Here is a 5,946-nt window from a genome sequence, read left to right as displayed (position 1 = left end):
GCTTGAAGTCTTAACCATTGGACCATCAGGGAAGTCCCTGAAAATAAGTCTTCTTCTTTATTTGTGGCTTTTAAAATTATGAATATTTCAAACAAATAATAACTCAGATGCCAGTTCTGATAAAAGACGAGCATGGTATCTGGCGCTCATGGATGCTACAGTCTGAATTTGTGTCCCTCCGGCCAAAATTCATATATTGAGTCCTAAACCCCAAGGAAATGGTGTTAAGATGTAAAACTTCATGCTTACGTCTTGAGGCTGGAGCCCTGGCGTTTGAGATTTTGTTGTTCAGATGCTCAGTTGTGTCCGACTTTGTGAGCCGGACCCCATGGACTGCAGCACGCCAGGCCTCCCCGTCCATCACCAGCTCCCAGAGCTCACTTAAACCCATGTCCATCGCATCGGTGATGCCATCTGACCATCTCATCCTCTGTCATTCCCTTCTCCTCCTGCCCTCAAACTTTCTCAGCATCCGGGTCTTTTCTATGAGTTGGCTCGTCGCATCAGGTGGCCAAAGTATTGGAGCTTCAGCATCAGTCCTTCCAATGAATATTCAGGGCACTGAATATATTACTGTATTCTCGGTGTATGAGATTAACGTTCTTATAAAAGAGACCCCGCTCTCTGAGCTCCCTTGCCCCTTCCACCACATGAAGATAAAGTGAGAATGCTATAAATCACCCAGTGTATTGGTGTCTTATTACAACAGCCTGAATGGACTAAGAGGACTTGAAGGCTAATTACCCTCAAACATTGTACCAGTATTTTCCCAGGAACTTCCAAGAGGGGCTACACTTTGCCAAGGACCATGGGTTCTCGACCCCTAGTAATTCATTTTATTAACATGTTTCCATAACATGAAGCTTTTTCTTATCTATCACATTCATTCAGGAACTCTGCATAGAGAGCAGGTTAGCCCTTAACTTTGGGGTCTTAGCTCCCTTTCCTCTGATGGAGCAATTCTCCTTGATAAAATTGGTCTTTGGGAATTATTTTTTTCTGTAACATTCACTGAAAAACCAGTATTTGGGAGTTCCCTGGCAGTTCAGTGGTTAAGACTTCCTGCCAGGGTTCAGTCCCCAGTCGGGGAAGATCTTGCAAGCCGCATGGCAGGGCCAAAAAAAAAACAACCCTAGAATTTTGTTTTGCTTGAGTTTGGTTTGGTTAAACAGCTCTAAGTGCTTCAGAGGTAAGTGTTCTAAATCTTCTGGGTCATTTCCTTTTATAAGAGAGCAAATGTTAGGCAAAAAAATAAAAAAATCCAGGTATACAGTCGTTCCTGGATGTCTGCCAAGGGTTCTAGGACCTGCTGCGTACAGAGAATTCGAGGATGCTTAAGTCCCTTGTATAAACCGGCATAGGACAGTTATCCCTCCGTATCCCTGGGTCCGGGGTCTGTGGATGTGGAGGGCTGACTGCGGCCTGGAGGACTGCGGCAGAGAAGGACAGCATCGTTTGCTGGAAGCTAATGTGAGGGCGTGGGGTGAGTGAGGGACAGGAAAGAAAAAGCAGGAGAGGTGGGGAGAGGGGGCAGAGGGGAGAAGAGGCTGGGAGAGAGACACGCCCCCGGGGGGCAGAGGGGAGAAGAGGATGGGACAGAGACACGCCCCCGGGGGGCAGAGGGGAGAAGAGGATGGGACAGAGACACGCCCCCGGGGGGCAGAGGGGAGAAGAGGGTGGGAGAGAGACACGCCCCCGGGGGGGCAGTGGGGGAGTAGAGGATGGGACAGAGACACGCCCCCGGGGGGCAGAGGGGAGAAGAGGATGGGACAGAGACACGCCCCCGGGGGGCAGAGGGGAGAAGAGGATGGGACAGAGACACGCCCCCGGGGGGCAGAGGGGAGAAGAGGGTGGGAGAGAGACACGCCCCCGGGGGGCAGAGGGGAGAAGAGGGTGGGAGAGAGACACGCACCCGGGGGGCAGAGGGGAGAAGAGGGTGGGAGAGAGACACGCACCCGGGGGGCAGAGGGGAGAAGAGGATGGGAGAGAGACACGCCCCCGGGGGGCAGAGGGGAGAAGAGGATGGGACAGAGACACGCACCCGGGGGGCAGAGGGGAGAAGAGGGTGGGACAGAGACACGCCCCCGGGGGGCAGAGGGGAGAAGAGGATGGGACAGAGACACGCACCCGGGGGGCAGAGGGGAGAAGAGGGTGGGAGAGAGACACGCCCCCGGGGGGCAGAGGGGAGAAGAGGATGGGAGAGAGACACGCCCCCGGGGGGCAGAGGGGAGAAGAGGATGGGAGAGAGACACGCCCCCGGGGGGCAGAGGGGAGAAGAGGGTGGGAGAGAGACACGCACCCGGGGGGCAGAGGGGAGAAGAGGGTGGGAGAGAGACACGCCCCCGGGGGGCAGAGGGGAGAAGAGGATGGGAGAGAGACACGCACCCGGGGGGCAGAGGGGAGAAGAGGGTGGGAGAGAGACACGCCCCCGGGGGGCAGAGGGGAGAAGAGGATGGGAGAGAGACACGCCCCCGGGGGGCAGAGGGGAGAAGAGGGTGGGAGAGAGACACGCACCCGGGGGGCAGAGGGGAGAAGAGGGTGGGAGAGAGACACGCCCCCGGGGGGCAGAGGGGAGAAGAGGATGGGAGAGAGACACGCCCCCGGGGGGCAGAGGGGAGAAGAGGATGGGACAGAGACACGCCCCCGGGGGGCAGAGGGGAGAAGAGGATGGGACAGAGACACGCACCCGGGGGGCAGAGGGGAGAAGAGGATGGGAGAGAGACACGCCCCCGGGGGGCAGAGGGGAGAAGAGGGTGGGAGAGAGACACGCACCCGGGGGGCAGAGGGGAGAAGAGGATGGGAGAGAGACACGCCCCCGGGGGGCAGAGGGGAGAAGAGGATGGGACAGAGACACGCACCCGGGGGGCAGAGGGGAGAAGAGGGTGGGAGAGAGACACGCCCCCGGGGGGCAGAGGGGAGAAGAGGATGGGACAGAGACACGCCCCCGGGGGGCAGAGGGGAGAAGAGGGTGGGAGAGAGACACGCACCCGGGGGGCAGAGGGGAGAAGAGGATGGGAGAGAGACACGCCCCCGGGGGGCAGAGGGGAGAAGAGGGTGGGACAGAGACACGCACCCGGGGGGCAGAGGGGAGAAGAGGGTGGGAGAGAGACACGCACCCGGGGGGCAGAGGGGAGAAGAGGATGGGACAGAGACACGCCCCCGGGGGGCAGAGGGGAGAAGAGGGTGGGAGAGAGACACGCACCCGGGGGGCAGAGGGGAGAAGAGGGTGGGAGAGAGACACGCCCCCGGGGGGCAGAGGGGAGAAGAGGATGGGACAGAGACACGCACCCGGGGGGCAGAGGGGAGAAGAGGGTGGGAGAGAGACACGCACCCGGGGGGCAGAGGGGAGAAGAGGATGGGAGAGAGACACGCACCCGGGGGGCAGAGGGGAGAAGAGGATGGGAGAGAGACACGCCCCCGGGGGGCAGAGGGGAGAAGAGGGTGGGACAGAGACAGGCACCCGGGGGGCAGAGGGGAGAAGAGGATGGGACAGAGACACGCCCCCGGGGGGCAGAGGGGAGAAGAGGATGGGACAGAGACACGCCCCCGGGGGGCAGAGGGGAGAAGAGGGTGGGAGAGAGACACGCACCCGGGGGGCAGAGGGGAGAAGAGGATGGGAGAGAGACACGCCCCCGGGGGGCAGAGGGGAGAAGAGGGTGGGACAGAGACACGCACCCGGGGGGCAGAGGGGAGAAGAGGATGGGAGAGAGACACGCCCCCGGGGGGCAGAGGGGAGAAGAGGGTGGGAGAGAGACACGCCCCCGGGGGGCAGAGGGGAGAAGAGGGTGGGAGAGAGACACGCACCTGGGGGGCAGAGGGGAGAAGAGGATGGGACAGAGACACGCACCCGGGGGGCAGAGGGGAGAAGAGGATGGGACAGAGACACGCCCCCGGGGGGCAGAGGGGAGAAGAGGGTGGGACAGAGACACGCACCCGGGGGGCAGAGGGGAGAAGAGGAGGAGAGAGACACGCCCCCGGGGGCAGAGGGAGAAGAGGAGGAGAGAGACACGCCCCCGGGGGGGCAGAGGGGAGAAGAGGGTGCGGACAGAGACACGCACCCGGGGGCAGAGGGGAGAAGAGGGATGGGAGAGAGACACGCCCCCGGGGGGCAGAGGGGAGAAGAGGGTGGGACAGAGACACGCACCCGGGGGCAGAGGGGAGAAGAGGATGGGAGAGAGACACGCCCCCGGGGGGCAGAGGGGAGAAGAGGGTGGGACAGAGACACGCCCCCGTCTTCGTCTGGGCCAGGGGGCACCTGACCTTCCACGGTCTTTCCGAAGGGACGAGTCGCTAATGGTTGGAGAGAGACACGGACCTTGTCCGGGCAGAAGCGGGTGAAATACGTTTGGCTTTTGTCTGTCTGGCATCTGCAGACCCTTAAGCAGATGTGGTTTGTCATTCACAGCTGAAAAGTCAGGCTTGTCGATATTACAACTAAAGACACGGTGATTCCTGCGTCAGGGGCTACCAGGAACATTTAGAACACGAGGAGTCACTATGTGATGTGGAGAGTTTTATCGCGTTCTTACGTTCACTCGACACGCGAGGTTGGAAGCGCCTTCAGGGGAGCGGCAGCTCCGCTGACCGGCTCCGCTGCGCCTACAGCGCACTTTGCTCGCCGTCTGCTATTCCGAGAGGGGCTGGGCTTCTTTGATGGCGTCAAGCCATGTCGAGGTTCTGTAGCGCGAGGATAGAATCCTGTCTTCTCTCTGACTCACTACCTCCGGGGTCTCGGGCAAATCCACATCGTTCAGGCCATCTGGGATTTGGTCACACCATCCGCTTGGGGAAACAAACACGGAGACAGAGGAAACTCGAACAACAACGGCCGACCTGCCGCGGCAGGGGCTCGAGGCTGTGAGAAAGGATGCGGTGGGAAGGACACACTGCCATCTCGGGCAGAACCTGGGTGGAAGCTGCGGAGCGGACGAGCTGAGATGCCCCTCCTGCTGGGGCAGAGTGTAGAAGGGTCTAGGAGAGAGACACGCCCCGGGGGGCAGAGGGGAGAAGAGGATGGGAGAGAGACACGCCCCCGGGGGGCAGAGGGGAGAAGAGGATGGGAGAGAGACACGCACCCGGGGGGCAGAGGGGAGAAGAGGATGGGAGAGAGACACGCCCCCGGGGGGCAGAGGGGAGAAGAGGGTGGGAGAGAGACACGCCCCCGGGCGGACTTAATATCTCAGTCTGTTTGTCCACCCTCACGGTCCCCATACTGTTACCAAGGTCAGACAGAGGAGCTGACACCGAATACTGGACCAGTGCTAGCCGCTCCAGGTGCCCCCCACGGCCCCCCACCCCACCTCTGAGCCGCCCCTCTCCCCAACCTCCCACCTCCACCCAAACCATTCTTCCTACCCTTCTGGAAGGGTGATCGTGGTGCAAACACCGGCCAGGTCTCCTCTCTGCCTCCTCTCTCGTTTCCTATCCCATCCCAGCCCCTCCGCTTCGTGCAAGCATCCATGAGAAGCACCAACGACACCCTGGAGACAGAGGTGGTGTGATCTCTGACAGCCCTTGAGTCTTCAGTCTGGGCTCCGGGGGGCACCCTGACCTTCCACATCTTTCTCTGAAGGGACCCGGAGTCCTGCTAATGGTTGGAGAGAGACAGGACCTTGTCCTGTCAGCAGAAAGTCGGAGGTGAAATAACGTTTGCTTTTGTTTCTTCCTGGCCGTCCTGCAGACCCTTAAGCAGATGTGTGTTCTGCTTCATTCACAGCTGAAAAGTTCAGGCTTCGTCATATTTACAACTAAAAGGACAGTGTGATTCCTGCTGTCAGGGGCGCTACCAGGAACATTTAGAACAACCGAGGAGTCATCTATGTGTTGGTGGCGAGTTTTCATCGCGGTTTTCTTTAGCGTTCACTACGATCACGCCGACGCTGTTGGAAGCGCCTCTCAGGGGAGCGGTCAGCTCCGCCTTGACCGGCCTCCTCCGTCCCTGCCGCC

The sequence above is a fragment of the Odocoileus virginianus genome, chromosome 22 (genome assembly GCF_023699985.2).
Source record: "Odocoileus virginianus isolate 20LAN1187 ecotype Illinois chromosome 22, Ovbor_1.2, whole genome shotgun sequence".
In the NCBI taxonomy this organism is placed as follows: Eukaryota; Metazoa; Chordata; class Mammalia; order Artiodactyla; family Cervidae; genus Odocoileus; species Odocoileus virginianus.
The sequence above is the reverse complement of the archived record's forward strand: the minus strand, read 5'-3'. Positions refer to the sequence as shown.